Below are 23,120 nucleotides of genomic sequence, written 5' to 3'. Positions count from 1 at the left end.
CCATTGTTGGAAGACTAAGGCAACCGTCGGGCTGTTTCCGTGTTCTCTAGTAGGCTCAGTCTCTCCGTGTATTTTGGAACTGGCCCAGATGTGCCAACCTTTAGGGCTGTTAAATATTATATTCCACATGTCATTGCCTTTTTGTTTGTATAACCAACTTGGAAAGTCGGGTGTTTGAACCCAGTCAGATGTCATTATCTGATATTATTAGCATACAAACCTATTCTTCTTATACCCAGCTATGATTATGACTTCTTTCTAAAAAACACACACACACACAACAAAACTCTCTTTTAAAATATGTCTGTATCAGAAACATCTAATTAATAATTTTATAGTGAAAACACAACCTGAGATTTAAAAGAGCTTGAGAACTTTTTTAATATATGGAGATTTAATTTGCTGATACTTGTATATTTCTTTATATTTATATATTTTTCATTTCAATATAATTCTTTTTTGTATATACCTTAATGGATTCATATTAAATACTTTAGGCTTTTAGTATTTTATTTATTGTGTAAAATCATTTCTCTGTTGAATCAGTTCAACATTCTGAAAATATAGCTAATTGCTACATTAAAAACATGATATAACTAGGATGTTAACGAGACTGAGCATGATCATTTTTGCAACATATACAAATACTGAATCATAATGTTGTACACCTGAGACTAATATAATGTTATATGTCAACTATACCTCAATAAAAATATCTGGAAATAGTAAAAAAATTTTTAAAAAGCATGATGTAACTATTTTTGCTTTCCATTTGAATTAACAAATGTTACTTTTTCATTTTTTTTAAAGTAATCTCTACACCTAATATGGGGCTCGAATTTACAGCTCCGAGATCAAGAGTTACTTGCTGTATCTACTGAGCCAGCCAGGGGCTGTCCTACAAGTGTTCTTTTTAAAATTTAATCAGTCAATCAAAAAATATATGTATTTTGAAGAAAACATATTTATTTAAGAGAGAGAGAGGAAAAGAGTGTGCATGTGTGCGCGAGCTGCGGAGGGACAGAGAGAAAGGGAGAGAGAAAATCTCAAGCAGACTCCCCGATGAGTGCGGAGCCCAACATGCAGCTCGATCCCAGGACCCTGAGATCATGACTTGAGCAGAAACCAAGGGTTGGATACTTGACTGACTGAGTCGCCCAGGCACCCCTCAAAACATATTTATTGGGACACTTTTGGAGTATCATAGCACTCTGTTGGTTACTGTTGAGATCCATTGAAAATATAGGAGTTATACAGTACCAAGTCATAAAATATGAAACCATAGCTGATTTTGATAATACAATTTATGTAAGAAGTATAATAGATATTAGAGAAGAAATCTTTCTATTAAAAAAATTTTAAGCCTAAGGAAAAGTTGAATGAACAGTACAGTAAGCACCCATATATGCTTCATCTAAATTCCCCAGTAGTCAGCATTTTACCAATAATTGAATTCCTTCTTTCCTTCTTCCCCCTCCGTATGTATGTCATATCTGTCTGTCTATAGATACATACACATGTATGCTTCTTTTTCCCCCCCAATCATTTCACTGTAAGCTGTAGACGTCAAGGTGCTTTACCGCTGACTACATTATCTTGGAGGAACAAGGATATTCGCCTACATAACCACTCAACCACTTTCATAATAAAAAATTCTACCACTGATTCAGGACGGTCTTCAGTTGTCTAGTCCATTTTCCGATTTCTCCAGTCGTAGTAAAATTGCCTTTCTTAGATTTTCCTTGTTTGAGCTAGGATCTGTCAAGGCAAATGCATTATATTTGGTTATCCTGTCTCTTCAGGACAGGCCTCCTCTGATCTATACCTGTGCTCTCTGGTATGGTAGCCACTAGCTATAGGTGACTAAGTAGATTACAATTTAATAAAATAAAAAGTTTAGTCACTGAGTGACACTAGGCCTGTTTCATGTGCTAAGTAGCCATATGTAGCCATATGTGGCCACTCTGTTGGACAGCACAAATACAGAATTTTTGCATCGTCATAGAAAGTTGTATTGGACAGATCTAAGACATGCCTCACCCCATTTGTCTTTCATGAAATTTACTTTTTTAAGCATTCAGGCTGGTTGTCTTGTTGAATATTCCACATTATGAATTTGTCTTGATTGCTTCGTAGTGATTAGATTCTGGTCGTAGCAGATTATTTCTTTCAGAGGTCCTAGATGTAATAGAGATATACAGTCCCAGCTGGGGTCTATCTGAATAGCTAATGCACAGAAACAGAGAGAGCTAATAAATTATTTTTTCTTGCTAAGCGTTGGGGAATTTTCACACAGCAGTAGATAACTTACACAGGTTGGACGATTTCGTAAGGGTACTCCATGAGTGATGGTGCGAATTTCCTATTGTGTCACATCAGGAGGGATGTGATGTCAATGTGACTTATCGGTGATATTTGATCGCTTGGTTAAGGTGGCGGTTCATTCTATCTCTCCATCATAAACTTCTTTTTCCTTTTCTAAGTAGTAAGTAGCCTGAGAGAAGGTTTAACTTTGCAAATAATATAAGCTTCCACCAAGTTCCTTGTTAACATGTCACGCTACACCGTTGTGTTGAGTGGATCTAAAAATGGAAATGATCTTAGAAATCATTTTACTCTTGTCATTTTGCAGCCTGATTTAATAAACATGATTAGGTTTCCATGGGAGATACTACCTTGCAACAAGGGACATAGAAATATATGAGATTTGATTTTACTGCCTTGAAGCATATGGAGGAAAACTAATATGACTGGAATTCAAAAGGCTTTGACTAGGTGACACTACATTTGTGTTCCAAGATGATTCGGCTAAGACATTTTATTTTCCGAAAGAGTAAAATGATGTCATCATGGTAACTGTATATTGTAGTTTAAGACGAGGGGTGCCTGGTTGGCTCACTCTCTTAAGCTTCCGACTCTTGATTTTGGCTCAAGTCGTGATCCCCAGGTTGTGAGATCGACCCCCGAGTCAGCTCCAGGCTCAACGTGGAGTCTGCCTGAGATTCTTTCTCCCTCTCCCACTGCTCCTACTGCTTGTGCTGTCTCTCTCTCTGAAATAAATAAATAAATCTTAAAAAGACTAGTCAGTAGTGCTGTCTGAATTATACTTTTGTCAGACAGAATTGAACTTAAAAACAGGCCTTTTTGGTTTGTGTTTTGTTTTTTCCAAAGCTTTTATTTATTTGACAGAGAGAGACACAGTGAGAGAGGGAACACAAGCAGGGGGAGTGGGAGAAGGAGAAGCACTCTTCCCGCTGAGCAGGAAGCCCACGTGGGGCTCAATCCCAGGGCCCTGGGATGATGACCTGAGCCAAAGGCAGACGCTTAATGACTGAGCCACCCAGGTACCCCTGTGTTTTGGTTTTTTGAGAGAGAGCACATGTGGTGGGGAAAGGAGCAGCGGGAGAGAGAGAATCTTTTTTTCTTTTTTTAGATTTTATTTGAGAGAGAGAAAGAGCCCAAGTACGGGGAGCAGCAGAGGGAGAGGGAGAAACAGAGTCCCTGTTGAGCAGGGAGCCTGATGTCAGACTCGATCCCATGGCCCTGGGATCATGACCTGAACCAAGGGCAGGCACTTAACCGACTGAGCCACCCAGGTGCCCGGAGAGAGAGAGAGATCTTAAGCAGGCTTCCTGCCCAGCACAGAGCCCAACAGGAGGCTCCATCTCATGGCCCTAAGATGATGAACTGAGCCAAGATCAAGAGTTGGACGCTCAACCGACTGAGCCACCCAGGCGTCCCTAAAAACAGATTTAAGTGCACTTTTCTATTAGAAGTTCTGTGAGTCCTGTATTTCAGGAATTTGAATGTATCTTTTTCTAAATATAGAAATGTATGTGTTTTAAAATATAAATCTGTCATGGCCAAAATTTCTTACTATTAAATACTTAGTAAATAATAATGTTTATTAATCGAAGACTGTAAGGATAGAGTGAATTCTATACAGATGAACCAAGCTTTACAACCCCTGTTCCTTGATTATGAATAGAAGACATATAAATTAACTCTGTGGGGGATTTAAAAGTTTGTTCTGCCAATAAGAACCTGTAATTTTCTATAGTTGTTTATTTTGTTCTGGGACATAAGAATGTTAGAAGTACTTTCTGTTTGTTTTGGTTTGATAATGGTAAATTTGCAGATTTATACGTTCTGAGTTCTATTTAAAGTTCTTGGTAGGACATATAAGTTAATACAAATAAGAAGGAATAAATCCCACATTTTAGAATCTTAGAATCCTAACTGGGTTTCTGATAGATAAGTAATGTGAAAAAAGTACAAAATGTGCCAAATAATGTATTGTATAATCAAACAGTTATACATGTGCTTATTGAAATGGTGTGAAACTTTCCTCAAAGGATGACTTCATCCCTGTATGTATTGTGAAAACAAAGTGAAAATTAAAAATATTTTTCAGCGCAGTCTCATTGTGGCTTTGAGATGTTGGGATTTCCTCACTCTAAAAACACTCCTCGAAGCCCTGCAGTAAGTATTGATTACTGCTACTTATTGTTTTCATCATTTTAATGTATCATTATAGGTCCACTTAGAGTATTTTATTGTTGTCTTTTTCTGGTGTAACTCTCTTGGTTAGACTACAGTGCTAATGTTATTAAGTTCACAATATTTAATTCCTCTGTGAACTACACAGTTCCCTTGTTACTTGCTCTCAGACTGAATATTTCGCAACATTTTCTTCCATGTAACTTTGGTTACAGGAAAAATTCCATGAGAGAGTGAACTCATCAACCAACAATTTAGAGAAGGATATCAGAGTACAACTCTTGCTTAGTAAAAATGGTATATCTTGAATCGAGGGGACATGTGATTGGAGCTGCTTCAGAATCATCTAAAATATACCAGTAACGGTATGTAGCTGGGGAAAGAGCTATCAAAAGCATTACTTCCTGGAAGTATAAAAGAGGCATGCGGTGATAGGAAGGCCTCACTCTGGGAGAGTGAGATAAATGTGCAAGAACATGGGATTATTTAAGAAATGGAGCAAAACTGCAGAGTAAAGAGTCAGCGGAGGCACAGGGAGAGATCATTGGGGTAGGTGTGAATGTTGGCAGGTAGGAAAGGAGAGGGGAGAGTAAGTTTGTTAAATTTTGAAGTAGAGGTGTGGGTTTGGGTGCTTAGGAAACAGTCGTTTAAGCATGAGACACCACTGCTTCAGGCGGCGGCAAGAGGAATACTTTTTAGTGTGTCGGAGGAAGGGCTGGTTTTCCAAAATCTTGAGACAGAAAGCATTGGCTGACAGCCTTCGAAAAGCTCCGAAAGTGTGCCTGCATGTGAGCGATGTCCTCTCCCTGGACCTTTGGTAGATGTCATCCATAGATGTTTACTCTCCTGACAGCTTTAACCAGTAGAGTCAAGCAGGCTTGCTCTCGGGCACACCCTTTCTGGGTCTGTGCACATAGGGCCAGTGAGGTACTTTGGTGGAGAGGGTAGTGAGATGAGGAACTGTGGTCTCAAGGGCTTAGGCTTTAGACAAGGAGCACTCTTCCCCTTCAGGTGGAGAGGTGGAGAAGAGAGTGAGTGGCAGGGAGCCCAAGGATTGCCCAGGCCTCTTCACATCACAGCATCCCATTACACATTGCTCAGCCAGCCTTCATCGCTGCCTCTAACACCTGGGCAGAAAATAAAGCTAATTGTTGTTCATAGAGATTTATTTGGGCGGGGGTGTGGTTCTTTCACGTATTTCACATACACTTTGAGCTAAATCTTATGGACAGTTTGCTTGGAATACATGGAGTTGGGTGTTCAGGGACAGGAGTCATCATTTCCGGTTGTGGAAAAAGAGTTTGAGAGTTATCCGGGGATGTCTTGGTCTCTGTTAGCGTGCAGACCGTTACTCTGTTCACCCAGGACCTCACTTATTCGTCACTTACTACCAAGCCATGCCAACTACTAGATCCTCAGAGGAGCTACTGAATAAAACAGGAATCTGTTATTATGTGACTCATCCTTCTGTTTTTCCCCTGTATTTCAGATTTATAATGCTGTAGTGTGAAGAGATTCAGGATTTCCATTCCTGTTTTCCCTTTCCCGCCAAGCTCTTGACCCCTGCCAACTCCATCCTTTCCTTCATTTGCAATTTTGGTTTGGGTTCTGGACTGTTTGGGAGTTTATAGAACAGGAACCATTTAAACTCCTTTTTTCCAAATGGGACAAGTATCTTAATTGAGGTCAGGCCAACACTGTGACAGAATCTTCTCCTCACCCGCCTGGCACGGGCAGAGAAGTCATACAGTAGAAGGAAGGCATGAAACGGTGCCTCCTCACAGTGTCCGTTGGGATAAAGCTAATGCCCAGTTGGAGGCACAACACAGTGATTTCTTTTGCCAGGCTTGATTGTTCTGCTTGGTCCCAAGCCAGATGGCAACCTGGTGGGCTCTGGCCTTTCCCCAACCCCCTCGCGTCTAAGATAAAATGCCCAGCTGTCCCTCTGCAGGACTTACCCTGTGGAAACAGTAATTGCCCTCACTGTTACTTGATATTTACATAATTTTGTTTAAATTTGTAACTATAGTACTACCAATATGGCTTTATTAGTAGTAGGAAAGCTTCAAATTGCTTGCCAGAATTCAAGAATGGAATCCATTTAACACCAGGCTGTTGAAGTATTTAAAGAGCTTCTGGAGTGAGCGTGGGAGAGGAAGTGCGATGATTTGAATTATGGCACTAGTGTAGTTCACGTGCTGTACATAGTTATTTTGATCACTGGAAATACTTGTAGCAAGGTTTGCATTAGTTTTAGTACCTTGTATCTTTTTGTCACTCTCTGAAATATGTAAGACAGAAATGAGCATCCAAAGTCTCCCTCAAGTGCTCTATATCTGCTGAATCAGGTGGTACTTACGCTTTTGTGCCTGGATTGGAGTGTAATATGATGTGCGCCTCATTTGAATAATGGTAATAGAATGTGTATCTGTTATGATTTGTTTTAAAGTTTCAAATGGAGTTGGAGGTACATGAAGAAATCAAGAGAGAATTCTGAAAAAGAAACAAAGACCTGGTCATTTCACAGAGATTCATGTGTATAGTTCTTCCATTTTAACTCTAGGTGTGCTTTCTGCAATTATGATGCATTACTAATAGCATTCTGACAATTACATTTTATTTAATTAAAAAATTCTTTTTGAAAGTAACAGAAAGCCCAAGAACTTTATTGATGTTTCTGAGACATAAATGTTTCTAAACAAAGCTAAATAATTTGGTTGGTTTGGGGGAAAAACACTTACCCTTGTTTAAGCCTACACTTGGGGTCTCTTGTTCACCACTGGATTTTTAGCCCTAGGAAATGTCCTGATTTCTTAAGGATCCACTTACAGCCGGAAGCACGTTTCTGTTAGACAGGCTATAAATGAATGATGCTTATCCTGCAAATGCTTTTTCTGCCGTAACGTCACTGAAATGATGCAGCTAATATTGTTGACGTCATTACAAAAGTAATGATTGCCTTGCCTTCCTCACAGGATTTTATGAAATGAAATAATACAGTAGATTCAAAAGTAAGATTTTAGGTGATCAATAAGTATAAAGAGACATTATTATTATTGTTACAATTTAACTTTTCTACTATTTTATCACAACCAACATCATTATTAACATCTTCACCATTTGATTATAATTTCGCCGACGCATCTTCTCTATTTACTGACTAAATTTACCAGGAAAGGGAAGGCACGTCATGCCAATTGGCAATCTGTAATTTCTAGTTGGAGACTTATTAATGGTTTTTCTTGGAGAATTGAGGCCTCAATGTAATAATAATCCTGACTCTGTACCCCTAAATTTCTTTCCCCCCTGGGTTTTATTGAGGTATAATTGATAAAAATCGTATGTACTTGAGTGTACAATGTGATGGTTTGATATACATATACATTGTGGAATCATTACCACAATCAGTTAACACATTCATCACCTCACATAGTTAACCTTTTTTTGTTTTGGTGTGGCGAGAGCACTTACGCTCTCTCTTAGCAAATTCCAGGTATACAAAACAGTATTACTAAGTCTTACTCTCCATGCTATACATTGGATCCCCAGAACTTATTCGTCTTCTAACTGGAAGTTTATACCTTTTGACCAACGTCTCCCCTTTACTCCTCACTCCCCAAGCCCCTGACAACCACCATTCTACTTGCTGGTTCTATGAGTTTATCTTTTTTTAGATTTCACATACAAGTGAGATCATACAGTATTTGTCTTGTTTTGCCTGGCTTATTTTAATAAGCATAATGTCCTCCAAGTTCATTCATGTTGTCTTAAATGGCAAGATTTTCTTCTTTCCATTGGATAAATAATATTCCAATGTGTATGTATGTAGCACATTTTTTTTATCCATTCATCCCTTGAGGGACACTTAGGTTGTTTCCATATGTTGGCTCTTGCGAATAATGATACAATGAAAATGGGAGTGTATCTCTTTGAGATACTGATTTTATTTCCTTTGGATATATACCCAGAAGAGACTGCTAATGGAATGAGATTGCTAGATCACATGGTAGTTCCATTTTTAATTTTTTGAGGAACCTCCATACTGTTTTCCATAATGGCTCTACCAATTTATATTCCCACCAACAGTGAAGGGCTCTCTTTTCTCTATCTACTTGCCGACACTTGTTACCTCTTGTTGATGATAGCTATCCTAACAGGTGAGGTGATCTCACATTGTGGTTTTGATTTATATTTACATTTCCCTGATGATTAGTGATGTTAAGCATCTTTTATGTATTTGTTTGCCATTTGTGTGTCTTATTGGGCAAACTGTTTATTCAGGTCCTTTCCTCATTTAAAAAATCTGATTATTTTTTGCTGTTAAGTTGTGTGTGTTCCATATATATTTTGGACATTGACCTTTTATCAGATATATGGTTTGCAAAGACACATTCCTTTTAATTTCATTGCTGAGAGTATTTGATTTCTGCTTAAAGCCTCGGCCTAGTCCTGAAGGGCCAGTTCTGTCCTTCGGAGAATTTTAAGAACCCTGACTCATTAGCTTCTTACTTGATAGCAAATACTGTTGCTGTTGATTCTGTGTTAACTTTGTGCCTCAGTCTGGTAATTGGGTTTCTGTCTTGCTTGTATGGTAATTACCCCAGGTCTAGTCACAGATTTCCTATATTGACTCTTTGTCTTGGCCTTAAGAACCTGCCCAGAATCCCTTAATTCTCTTTAATTTCCTAAATTTAGCTGACTACCCCTCCCAACCTTCCCATACCCACACACAAATTTAAGTCTTTCTCGAGTCTCTGTTTTTTCACCAGCAATCCAGTTAACCTGTTATCTGAACTATGGTATAAATGGAATTTGGTAGGACTGGTGCTAAGGAGAAGGGAAGGTATCCAGAGGTACGGAGAAGGGGAAATTGATATGAACAAAGCAGAAAAGTTCAAAAAGACAGGTACATTTCTTGATTCACAAGGTTGTGAATTTTGTAACGAAAAAAATCTTGTCACACTGTTTACTGCTCTATTTCTGTAAAACTGTCTAAAATTGCTCAGCATTTAACCTATCCAGTAAATACTTGCTGAATGAGTGTTTGGGACATACTCTGAATTGACTGGTTTGCCTAGAGGGCTCTTTAATGTGAACTTTTAGGGATTGGGATCATTTTAGCCTTGTTTATTACTAGAGCTCCATATATTTTTGTTGAACGAATGAATAAGTGATGGGATTATTGGAGTAGAGGCTAGAATGCTGAAACTGATAATGCAAAATCTTGAATGTCATGCTAAGGATCTGGTTCTCTTGACAAGAAAAAGGGCAGAGTTTAGGATCTTATTATGGACACCTACTGCCTAATGTAATAAGAATTTTATTCTCTAAGTATACTCTTATTTGAGCTGAAGGGTTCAGGAAGAGAATCCTTTTGATGCTGATGAAAGAAGGGCTATTTTTATGTAAGATATTCCTTTTTGAGGTAAATCTAATATCTAAATACGTAAATATGTTTCCAAAACATGCTTTTAAAAATTGCTTGTATGAATAGTTAATACTTTTATACACCTCAATTCCAGAAATATATTTCTTTTTAATGTCGTGTGAATAATGCTGTGCTTTCAGGGACTCAACGAGCTGATGAAAGGCATCCACTGTTTTCATTCTTACTGGTCTATTTTGGCATCCTGTGGTGTTAAGCAAGTATTCACTGCTTCAGGCTCCTTGAATCTGGGTGTTGGAGTGAGTGTTTCTAGGTGTCGAACACACCTCTTCACCGGCCTTTATCTCTGGACTCTGGCATGGGCCATTTTAGGCCATAAGAAGGTATACTTTCCAAATACCATTACTCTGGAAAGGTGAAACCTATCCAGTGTACAAACCAGATGATTTTATTGAGGAGGAAACTTATCTTGATAGATGCACTTAAAGGAATTTCTTCTCAATGTCTTCATTGAGTGCTTGTACTGTTTAGGGGATCAAATCATCCCTGATTGTGATAAATATTAGTTTTATATATACATAGGAGTCTTTTTTTTCTCTCTTTTTTCTTTTCCTTTTGTGCATGTGTGTCTGCCATAGGATAGTGTGTAAAGCTAGGCTTGCTAATCAAGAATAATTGTTTCTGCCAGGTATGACCTAAAACCGGAGTTGGAATTAGGGCAGGGCCGTGGCAGACTCACACAGAGCACTGGAATGGCAGGTGTGCCCTCTACAGGACAGGAGATCACGGTCACTCTTGGCTCCCTGTTTTCTCCTTATCTTCATCCAAGCACCTGGCAGGTTCAGAAAGAGTCCAATTCTCCAGGCAGTCGTCCTCAGCAGAAGTGAACCAGGGAAAGTTATCATCTGAAATCATGGACATAGGGGGCAAAAGGCAGGAAGCTTGAGGTTTTTGAAACGTAAATGTTCTATGGCAGGTGATTAATTTTTCTTAGATGCATTACTATAGCCAGTCTAGATTCTCGAGGAACTGATTATTTTTAGGCTTACTGGTGTAGATCACAAGTAAATTCTCCTAACCAGTGTCGGAAAACCTAGACAATAGGAAAATAGCGATCTATAATTTTAATATACAAGGACAATTGCTTACTAATTTTGTATTTGATTTTAATGATGAACAAAATGCTTGCTCTCTGTTGTTTTGATGAGGCTGATTTGTCTTTCTACTACCACTACTAGCATAATTGTTCTTGTCATTGTCTTCATCATCATCCAGTATTTATTAATTCCTTGCTAATAAGCAAGAAAAGTTCCAGGAAGAGTGGAGAAGATAAATAAGTAGAAGATATGACTTCTTTTTTTAAAGGAGATTATTTTCTGCTTAGGACTGAACATATGTCCTAGGAAATAAAATTAAAGTATATGATTTATTCATTATATAAATGGTCATTAAGGTCCCTTATGTGCTAGGCACTGCCCTCAGTATGTGAGAAATAATATTGAATAAAATATAGTTTCTGCCCTTAAATTTAATGTCCAGGGGAGTGATAGACAAGCAAATAAGAATTTCAGTAAATTGTAACATGTGAATTGTCAAAGTGCCACAGAGAGTGCTTGCTATAGGAAGATGTCTATATTAAAGATGTATGAAGTAAAATATTGGACAGTTTGGAAGCCAGAATAAAAATGTTCTTTTGGGTGCCTGGATGGCTCAGTTGGTTAAGCATCTGCCTTCGGCTCAGGTCATGATCCCAGGGTCTTGGGATCGAGTCCCGCGTCTCCCTCTGCCCCTCCTCCCACTCGTTCTATCATTCTCTCACTCTCTCAAATAAATAAAATCTTTAAAAACATTCTTTGAAGTCTTTATTTCTTACGTTGCCCCTTCGTAGTCTTTATTTCTTACGTTGACGAAGGCATAACCTTAGTCAAGTAATAAAACATTCTGATAACCATGAAAGTACCATAGTTCGGGTACATTACATTCAGCTCTTCCAAAAGAACACAGGCATGGATCTTGTGAAGTTGGGTTAAATGGGCCTTAATTTCTTTCTTGTCTTAATATTTGCTTTTGTCAGGAGTTTAATGTTAACATTTGACAAGCGTGGGAAGTGCTGATGTTCTGTGGTGTGGATTGAAAAGAAGACGTTGTTTTATATGCTAGGTTGGTAGGTGTCAAGGTTAGTATTCCATTATGAAATTTAAGAAACCTGATCTGCATTTTTTTTTCTTCTGTTTAGGCAGTGTATATTTCCACTTCTGCAAGGAGGGAATTTGATGAAGGAGAAAAGGCTTACGTCCATTACGCCTTGGCTATTTTGTCTCTTATCTGCCATAAAACTTGTTGTAGAATAGAATTTTTTATAGCCAATTACTCTCTTTTATACCAACTTGGTGTATTTTATTTTCTTTATATCAGATGAAAGAAATCAGAACTTTTTCATACTTTAAGCTGTTTAGTTCCAGAGGGAAAAATACCAAGAGAGCTGTGGAATTTCTCTCCCTAGAGATCTTTAAGGTGTTCAGACACTTAACTGCCTGAAATTGTTTGTGTAAAGTTTTGTGTGTCCTACTTTAGAAAGCAAGATGTATAAAGACCCAGACTTAGAAAATTGGTATCATTAAGGATGATTCTTCTCTAGTCATTTTAGTTTTCCTACTAGGTAAATTTATTTGATAATAAATACTTAAAATTTGTGAGTATTTGACTTATGAATATTGCTTACATAATAATTTGTATTGTGAAGCATTTTTGCGGTTATCAGAACACTTTTTCATAATTGTGTTATTTGAGTTTCAGAGGTCTTATGTAGTAGACAAGGCTGGTGTTATCATGATCCCCATTTTGCTAATGAGAAATCTGAGGATGCGGATTTGTGAGACTTTCCTGTGGCTATAAGTTATTAAATGGTGGGGTTTGGCACAGGCCTTCTGACAGCACATTCTTTGCTCTTTTTAGTATGTTTTGGGGCACTGATTTTTTTTTTTTTTTTTTTGGTAAATGAGTATTTGTTCTGTTGTATGTCAAAATCAGGTCTGCGTGGTGTCTCTGGATCATTGATTTCTCCTTTCTACAAGCTGAATGATCACTGGGGGAATGGAGGACGTGTTTGGCCTTCCTTCCCAGTTACTATTTCATCATCTGGCACTTTCTTACCAGTGCGGTTTTGAACGTGGTAATTGGGGGTTCTCAGATCAGCTCACAAAAAATAATTTAACTTGCAAAATTACTGAATTGGTATTATTGGAACTAACTTGCTGCTCATAAAATCGATGTTTAAAAATTGGTTGTTTCTAGGAAACAGGGAGTGGATTTGTTAATGTACTAAAATTAAGTACTGTCACTAACCACATTGATATCCGCTTCAGCTGAACGTTGGTAAATTAGACTGTGCACTCAAGAGAACCAAAATAAAATCAGTTCAATAACTATTGAGTCCTTTCACTGGGGCCACAGCTTAAAGGGTAATTTTAGAGTTAACGGGGCCAAATGTGTCCCAACGAATAAAATCTCTAGGAAGAAAAAAGACGTATTATTGATAATTACTAGGTTAGGCTTTGTATGTTGAGGTAATTTTACCTTATAGCTCTGGTTTAGGAATTTTTTCCCCCTGAACATTTAGTACATACATAACAGAGTGTAAAAAATTTACATATGTCAGAAAAGGACAAAGAAGAACATAATTCCTTGTAACCCCTCTGTTTGAGAATGTTTTTGGTAAGAGAAAGGTGAGGTCATTTTAGAACAAGGAATTAGTAAAGCGCAAGCATGACTGACATATTCAGGGGCATAGAGACAGTAGCGAGGGGTAGGAGAATACTTGCTGGGGGATAGGATTAGCTCAGTTATGTTGGACCGTGTATTCCGGGACAAGAGATTTATTGCTCTCAAAGTAAGGGATTGCAGAGCTCTTGTAGCCTAGGACTCATGTTTTCCAGGAAGGGAAACCAAAGTGAATCATTCAAATAAGTTCGTGGAGAAATTGGGACTGGAGCCCCGCCTTCTTGACCACTAAAGCGAACGTTGCTTTTATTATGTGATCTTATATGTTGCCGTTGTTGGTTCTGGGATAGAAGAAAGCAGAGTAAAAGCATTGCTTTTTAAGAGTAAGTTTTCACAGTCTTAGAAAAAGGATTAGAAGGAGAAGTTAGTTGAAATAGGAGGACAGGTTAAGCTTATTTTGATAATCCTGGCATGAGGAGATCCAGAGTGGAAAAGATGGAGAAATGACTAACAATGAGAGTTTCAAAGTGAGTGATGGGAAAGGAAGTTGCATTAAAATAAATGAGGAAATTTGGAGAGTAAACTGGTCTTGTGGGGAAGATCAAGTTCAATTCTGAATAAATTAGGAAATCAAGGAGAACTGTTTTATTAGGCAGACAAGAATATGGGGCTGATGTTGTAAATGTTAAATTATGCTTTGCAGATAATGAGGATTGACTAGAAGGATCGCGTGTATTATAGGACTCATCTCTTCACACAGTACAGCTGAGGGCAATTTAATTCCAGAAAATCTCCCTAAGACTGTTGGTTCAAGAAAGAATAACTTATCTATTAGATGTGTCACTGAATGAAACATCGGTTAATTAACTGGTGTGGGCAGGCGCGCCTCAAAAAGACCTTTACTGGCCTGCTTGTGTGATGCTTCTTCTTCTCTAATAAAAATATTAGGTGTATGTGCAACCCCGTGTGAAACCTACGTGTTACAGAGAACGGCCTTACCTTTTAGCCATGCATTGCCAGAGTGGCGTCATGATATTTTATGGTGTGACCACATTTTTTTTTTGTCATGATTGTAATTCAGTTTAATAATGCTGACTGGTTTTCTTTGGGCAATGCATCGCCCTAATCACCCACCATTTATTGTTTTTAAACTTCTTTGTATGAGTGAAACCAAATGTAACAGCTGTTCATGTTTCTGCTAAGAGGTAGTGAGCTGTTATCTGTATAGTCCATGAAGGTTTTAAAGAGGAGCCCATGTCTTTGTTTTCCTTCTCCTGGTGTATTTCTAAGGATTTCTGAGACTTTAAAACATATTTAGTTATGTATTTGTTTATTTTAAAGATTTTTATTAATTTATTTTAGAGAGAGCATGAGCGTGTGGGGGAGGAGCAGAGGGAGAGGGTAGAGTCCCCTGTGGGGCTTGATCTCCCGACCCTGAGATCAAGACCGGAGCCCAAATCAAGAGACAGATGCTTAACCGACTGAGCTACCCAGGCGCCCGTAAAACGTATTTATTAACTTCATCTATTACTAACCAATATACTTAAATTTGGGGGCCTCGGTGTTCCTATAACCAGTGTTCCAGCATTTATCACATTATGTTATCCACCTGGGTTTGAGTTCAACTTCACTGCTTAGTGACTGAATGGATTTGCAAGTTATTACAGTTCTCCATGTTTCTGGATTTTTTTTTTTTTCTTCATTTATAAGACAGTATTACTGCCTACCTTGTGGGCTTGTTGTGAGAATTAAGTTATTAAATATGTCAAGCACTCGAAGAGCCCGGCACACAGCAACTCTGAGATCCTGGCTGTTAGTGATGTTGCCCTCACTCTGCCGTTCATGGTTCATCCTTGTATGCCTCGGACCTAGAGCCGTGTTTGCATTTAATAACAGTTTTTGAAGGATTAATTCACTAAGGAAGAGGGGGCAGAAGGTGGTGTCACAAGGTATCTTACAGGGTGAAACAGGAAGAGGCCAACTCTTTTTGTTACAAGTGCTATTTCCATTCTTGCTCACCTCCACTCTAGGTGAAAACTTCTCCTTAGTCATTAAGAATGACGGTTACTGATCCCAACATGGTGTTGTCAGGAAAGCAGTTGGGTTAGTCTAAGTTGGGAGTGGTTAATAGTTTTCCAGTGGCTTTTACACTTGAGAAGGTATGCTTACCGGCGCACCTGGCTGGCTCAGTCGGTACAGCACGCGGCTCTCGATCTTGGGGTCGTGAGTTCAGGCCCCACGTTAGGTATAGAGCTTAGTTTAAAAAAAAAAAAAAAAAGGTTATGTGCTAAGCATTGTTGTTGCTTGCTTTTGAAGCCTGCCCTGGTGAAGAACAGTTTTTTTCAGATATACCTTTCTGGGTGGGGACCCCTATGTGGGCAAGTCCAGTTCTGCCTCGGAATCTAAGCCTGAGGACAGCTCACTAATTGTTTTTAATTTCTTTGCTGCTGCCGCTTTGGAACAGATGTACTTAGGTTAATGGCTTTGGGCCACATGATGTATTAATGGTTTTTGTCATAATTTTGCTACACAGGAGGTATTATTTCTATTTTACGTACCTGGAAACTAAGGCTCAGTGTGGTCGATAAGTACCTTTCCTAAAGCCACGCAGTAATTGTCCAAACTGAGATCTAAACTTGGGAAAAACCGTCTTACTCATTAGCCTCTACTATTTCTGCTGGCTCGAATGAAAGTTTCAGTGTCAAACCTATATAACACCTATGTTCAGGTGCAGCTTCGCACCTTAGGAAAAACCAGTTTCCTGAATTAGTGTGTGTATTTCTATGTGCTTTGTAGCTTTTAGGTTCTATACAGGTGTTAGTCATTAATAGCGATCTCGTCCTTTATACGATTAGATTCTGCATCTCTCCTTTTTATTATTTTCTAGTCTTGTTCACAGGATTTCTGGACTGCTCGGGTTTATTTTCTTTAAGCATGATTTCTATGCTCAACTCTGTCTGCTGCCATCTCAGCGTAGCTTCTGTTGGTTAGGGTCCCGGTGTGTCAGAAAATGGAAGGAAAAAATGAAGGACTCCCCAAAGGAAACGAATGTTATAGGAACATCGAGGCCCCCAAATTTAAGTATATTGGTTAGTAATAGATGAAGTTAATAAATACGTTTTATGGGCGCCTGGGTAGCTCAGTCGGTTAAGCATCTGTCTCTTGATTTTGGCTCCAGTCTTGATCTCAGGGTCGGGAGATCAAAACGAACTTTTAAAAGCTTATTTAAAAACATTTTAAATCATCTCAAGGGACTTTCAGAGTCTTTTTTGGAAAGTTTTGTTTACTAGCAGTCTTCTGTTCCGGGGAGTCCATGATTGAGAATGTGCAGCACATTCAGACAGACCTGGCTCCAACCCTTCCTCCGCTCCCTGACCTTGGGACACTGGACATATTTCATAACGTCTTTAAGCCTTAGCCTTCACCTGTAAGATGGTAGTAACACTAATACTTACTCCCAGGTTATCGTAAAGAACACGTGAACTAAAGTACATGCTGTGTTTAGTGTATTACCCGACACAGACAGTGCTGTCAGTCAGTGTTAGCTGGTATTGCAGATCGAAGGCTAGGCTGGGAAGAGGAACCCAGGGATATAGTCTGTCCTGAATTTGAACGACCTGAAGTAGATGTGCCCTCTGCGGAATAAGGGGTAAGGATAAGACCACGGTGGAAGTCTCTTCAGGTTCTGGTCCCAGGGGTGGTAGGCACAGTTCCATCATGGAGTGTTTAACAAGGGGTACTTAATGATTTGATCCAGAAGTCCTTAGAGAAGGAAGGTATATATACTCCTATGTGAATTCAGCCAACACGTACTAAGCACCTGCTGCTGTCAGGCACTCCCTATGCAGATGCTGATGATAAAAAAGAAAATAAGTCTTCCTCTGTCTTTTTGGAGCTCATATTCCAACTGTGGGACCAGTATGTGATGAAATGACTGATAAAACATGGTAAGTTATAACAAAATAAGAGCTTTAAGGTATATGTGATATGCCCTAGGGCATCGGGGATTTGGAAGGAAGCCCATTCTTGTTGATACTTTATCTTCAAGGGTAAGAATTTTCTTATAGAAGCATTAGTCCAGTGAACTACTTTGATATTTTTTAGGATAGATTTATCCTTCAAATACCAGGTATATTTCAGATGTAACTTAAATTTGGCTATGTGACTGAAAGCAGCCTATCTTTAAATATTTGTAACAATATTATTGATCCAAAATCTTTACAACTTAGGTAAATAAAAGTTTTTGGCAAATTCTCGTCCTGCTGATTACATAAAGGACACTCGGCTTCAGTGTATAAAGGGGTTTCTTAGTTCATCAGAGTGGATGTGTTTTCCAAATTATGATTTATACCAATGGGGAATATCGTTCGCATTTGGGGAGAAGTGAGTTTAATATCAGGTAGCATAACAATACTATTAACTAGCAGAGTAATGATTGGATGTTGACAATTAGAATATTAGCTACTGTGAAACACTAATAGAACACTGCTAGGAAATTGTGTGTGTGTGTGTGTGTGTGTGTATACACACACACTTCTATAGTTTATATAAAAGATTACGATATATTGAATTTTTTATAATATGAAATCCACATATCACAACATTATATGGAAGAAATTATTTTTATCATTTTACAGATGAAGGAACTAGAACTTGCTTGAGATGATGTGAAAACTAGTAAGCGAGGGATCAAAAATTGAATTTCAAGGGCACCTGGGTGGCACAGTCGTTAAGTGTCTGCCTTCGGCTCAGGGCATGATCCCAGCGTTCTGGGATTGAGCCCCACATCAGGCTCCTCCGCTGGGAGCCTGCTTCTTCCTCTCCCACTCCCCCTGCTTGTGTTCCCTCTCTCGCTGGCTGTCTCTGTCAAATAAATAAATAAAATCTTTAAAAAAAATTGAATTTCAAAGCCTCTGTTCTTTTTACCTTTTTGTGTTGAATACAAGTGTTTCTCACTTAACAGGATTCATCACACAATAATTTACCCAACTGAGCTGCCGAGGCACCCCTGATAATATCTTTTAAAAAATGTGTGATGCTTTGAGAAGTATACATTCTATGAGACAGTACCTCAATAGGCATTTAGTTCGCTCTTAGGTATCTAGTGGTGAAAAGCATGGATTCTGAAGCCAGACTTCCTGTATTTAAATTTTGTTTCTTAGCTAGTGTAGCTTGGGGCAAATTACCATCCGCGTGCCTCCATTTTCTTATTTTTTAAACCAAGATAATAATAGAATCTTCATCATAGGGTTGTCGTTGAGGATTGAATGTGTTCATACATGTTAGGCTCTGAGAGCAGAACCTAGAACATAATAAATGTTCTCAATATGTGTTAACTGTTGTCAGTAGTTTTCTTTGCTATTACAGTAAAAAGGAGGAGGGAGGGAATTTCTGATGCTCATTTTTAATTCGAGTCACAGAGTTTTATTTTGATATATCTTTTCTCTTGTACTTTATATGTTCCAGCCTTCTTTAAGTCACACTTATAACCCTTACTGAATTAAAGAGTCTAGGCATTGCACATCAGCAGTTGATAACATCATAAAAAGAGAGACAACCAGATATTATGTCTCTTACTTGTATCTCTATTATACAACTAAATAGTATTAAAATTTATGTATATATATGGTGGCGTTTTCTTTTCTTTTTTTTTTTTAAGATTTTATTTATTTATTTGACAGAGAGACAGCCAGCGAGAGAGGGAACACAAGCAGGGGGAGTGGGAGAGGAAGAAGCAGGCTCACAGCAGAGGAGCCTGATGTGGGGCTCGATCCCAGAACGCCGAGATCACGCCTTGAGCCGAAGGCAGACGCTTAACCGCTGTGCCACCCAGGCGCCCCTATGGTGGCGTTTTCTATTGAACTGTGAACTTTATGAGGGGAGAGACTTCCCACTGTTGTATCTAATATAGTGCTTGGTTTTAATTACGTGGCCTTGTTCCCCAATATTTGCTCCGTTAACTACATTAGCCTCTCATTTATCAGGTTTGCCTAGTAATGCGCTTTTCAGATTCACAAAAAAGTGCATTTCCTAGCTATCTGCTTCATGAGTTAAAGTATAATTCTTAAACTATTAGAATTTTTTAAATTTATTTTTAAACTTATTAAGATGGTAATTTTTCTTTCAAGTATCAATTTCTTGTCTTCTTAAATCGAATATAATTTGTCACTGTGCATACTCTTTATTTGGATTGTAATATGGGTGTAATATAGTACATGGTCCTATGGTTCTATACCAGATATTCTCAGGATGCTTTATGAATGTGTTCTTCCCATTGTATGTCATATTTCTCTTGTTATTATAATCTACCAGTTTCTTTCTGCTGTCATTTCTTTCTGCTACCTCTAGCAACCGTAGCTCCCCAAATTCAGATTTAATGCATCTGACCAGTGCTTCTAACCTGCCGTGGATTGATTTGATTACCAACTTCATTTGACCTTTTTCTAAAATGAGATTTTAAAAGATCTAAGCTGAGCTTGAGGGCATCTGAATAAAATGGAGAAGTTTAGCACATAGACTATGTGGCATCTATTTAACTAGCCATGTAACTTTTTAATTTACTCTAGGACATTGCTGAGGTTGTCATTGATGTGTGGCCTCTAGGCAAGTGAGATTATGTTATATGAGGATCTGAACAGAAGAATGAAGTCTGATCTTCAGTATTTCCATGCTGTTATAGAGTTGGGATTCAGATTCAAGCTCCTGTATTCCAGAGTCCTTTTCATTGCTATTAGTCATATGACAAAGAAGTCCATACTGCAATTAGTAGCTCTTAAGCATTATATGGTATTAGTGATCGTTTTTAAGTTTTTTAATTTAATTTATTTTTTTAGTGACCGTTTTTTATTTAAAGCACAGACTCTTTGTCTTGTTATTTAACTTTTACAAAATTGTGACACGTATGGGTTCTTTAACTATCTAATGGATAGGTGCCTATTCACAATATATATTACGATATTTTTAGGTACGCACGTATGTCATTTAATAACATGCACTCATAGCGTGGGTCTGCATTTTAAATACCTAGGTAACTATGTGTATTTATAGACCCTGAGCTGAATGTACAGGTCTAACTACATATAGGAAAAAATTGAATATGCCTATGCTATATATAGTTTGTGAAATGCTAGATAAATGTGAAAAGATGCAAAATAAAGTACCTCTGAGGCATTGGTATGTTCAGATCCTAGTATAAGTCTTAGAATTTTAGTTTGTTTAGAAGTGAAGTACTTCTAAGAGTTACTGCAAGGATTAAATCAGATGGTATATTAGTGTGCTCATCACCATATTTGATCCTGTATGACTTCTTTCCTCTTTATCTTTTCCGTCCATATAATTTTTAATCTACATAAAAAGAGAACAAACAATTTAAGTAAAAGAGAACAAATATAAGTGTTAAGCAAAAACAGCTACTGCTTTCCTACTGTGCTTCAAAATGAAATTTTATTTTTATTCACGTATTTTTATCCACAGACCATCTCTAACACAGCTCTCAGTGGACTAAAGTAGAAGCATAAGAATTGGAGCACATTTTCATTTTTGAGGTGAGTCCATTTGTAGAAAAATTAAGACATTGAAAGCCATCTGCTGTTTCTTAGGAAATTTTGGCATTTGCATGTATTCTGAGAAATACTGCAATTATCCATGAAATGCTGTTAGCGTGAATCTGGCTGGAGCTCCCCCCACCTTCATGCCTCGTCCTGGTTACCTGACTTCTTTGGGTCAGTTTGCCTATTTTTAAAATGGGAATAATGGGGCTATTGACTCTGCTTACCTTCCAGATTACATGTTGTGAGACTAAATTGAGATCATGGATATGTAAGTGTCTTTATATTAAGAAAAATGTAAGGTGGAGGTATTAATACTGTGAACTGTCAGTGAATTAAATGGAAATTAACAGTTACATATGCAGAGAATCTGTGTAAGTATGACGTTTTTGAATGTAACTGTAGCCTAACCAGTGGAATGGTAGGAAGACTGCGCCATCTTATATATTGTTTCTGAGAGAACTGGTGAGCACAAAAGAAGAGGGGAAAGTACTAGGAGGAAGAAGTGGCAGAGGAAAGAGAGCCAAACCAATTACATGGCTCTGAAAGTATTGGCATTTTTAGAACTAAACATTTATTTACATATGAGGACGTATTTGAAGGAATTATCAATCTGTGGATTACGAAAAACGTATTTTCTATTGAAAACCTGTTACATCGGGACACCTGGGTGGCTCAGTTGCTTAAGTGTCTGCCTTTGGCTCAGGTCATGATCTCTCAGGTCCTGGGATCGAGTCCTGTGTCAGGCTCCTTGCTCAGCAGGGACTCTGCTTCTCCTCCTGCTTGCCAGTCCCCCTGCTTACGCTCTCTCTCTGACAAATAAATAAAATCTTAAAAAAAAAAAAAAAGAAAACCTGTTACATCTTTTCAATACTTTTATATTCAGTATTTTACTTTCTTGCTGTGGGAAAAACATCTAGTTCTGATTTTTCTCCTCCCTGGAGTTTCAGCCATTCATCTGGACGCCTTAGTGTACGAGGCCTGAGTAAAACTGAATGGTCTTTGTTCTCACTCCATCAGTTTTTGTTTGTTTCGTTTGTCTTCTTAACGTCCTTTATTTCTCTTGTTTTTCTTCAACTCACCCCACACATGTCATGTCTTACCTCTTTTTGGGCTTAAGTTTTTACACATAATCTTTTGTTCTGGGTCTCCCAAATTGTACCTTGAGGCTTTTCAAAGGTGCCAGGATACTATTTAGCAAATGTGATTACTGCATTTCTTTCTAGTAACTATGTTTTGAGAGTAATTTACTCATATCTTGGGAGAGAAAGATAGTGGTAAATCGGTAAAATGGTAGTAAGAGTCCCGTCTTCCTGCACTCTGTCTTCAGGCGCTACTGATTCTGTGTGGTGGTCATGACTCTGTAGCTAGGTGATGGTCATCTTTGGTCAGACGCTGCTGCTGCTATCTCTGTGTCTTAGTCCAGAAGAAAATGTGGTGTTTTTCTCACACAATGGACTTATTCAGTTCTTTGTGGAGTGACTGAGGGGGTGGTGTTCAAGGCCCTTCCCAGCAATCAGGGACCTGTCTTTTAATCTCCAGTGCCAGCTCAACAGCTTTAATTCTCCTGCTGCTGCTTTCACCTCTAATTTATTGTTTGGCTGAGTCATCCAGCAACTACTTTTGTGTTCTCTTAATACAATTGCAAGGCATATTCTTTTGTATTTTTGTTTCTTACTTAGTAAACAAGTGGCTTATTCCATTCCGTTTATAAGTCATTTCTTTGGTTTCCCCCCCCAAAATAATTGACCAGTCTAAAGAAACATAATTGTAGAGGGCTTTTACCAGTTGCTTTTCTTTTTAGATGGTGGGTGTAGGCTGGAGGAGAGGGTCTGTTCACGGTCTTCACCATCTACCATTTGTAAAATTCGGGGCATGCATCCTCTTGAGCCTCACACTTCATGGTTGTAAAATGGGTATAGTGTTCCTGACATTGTAGAATTGTGAGGATTAAAGGAGATAGCATA

At 38.3% G+C, this 23,120-nt stretch overlaps 1 protein-coding gene across 3 annotated transcripts in view; it reads left to right on the top strand.

Annotated features, from left to right (window-relative positions):
• EPS8 (epidermal growth factor receptor pathway substrate 8) overlaps positions 1-23,120 on the top strand; it is a 175,094-nt gene that overhangs the window by 34,959 nt on the left and 117,015 nt on the right. For 2 of the 3 annotated variants that reach the window (XM_008707050.2, XM_008707047.2), the window contains exon 2: positions 21,080-21,150. The exons of the other annotated variant lie outside the window; for it this stretch is intronic. The gene's annotated coding sequence lies outside the window, so the exon portion shown is untranslated. The remainder of the gene's footprint in view (positions 1-21,079; positions 21,151-23,120) is intronic. 3 annotated transcript variants of the gene reach the window in all.

The sequence above is a fragment of the Ursus maritimus genome, unplaced genomic scaffold (assembly GCF_017311325.1).
Source record: "Ursus maritimus isolate PB19 unplaced genomic scaffold, ASM1731132v1 scaffold_26, whole genome shotgun sequence".
NCBI lineage: Eukaryota > Metazoa > Chordata > Mammalia > Carnivora > Ursidae > Ursus > Ursus maritimus.
The sequence above is the reverse complement of the archived record's forward strand: the minus strand, read 5'-3'. Positions and strand labels throughout refer to the sequence as shown.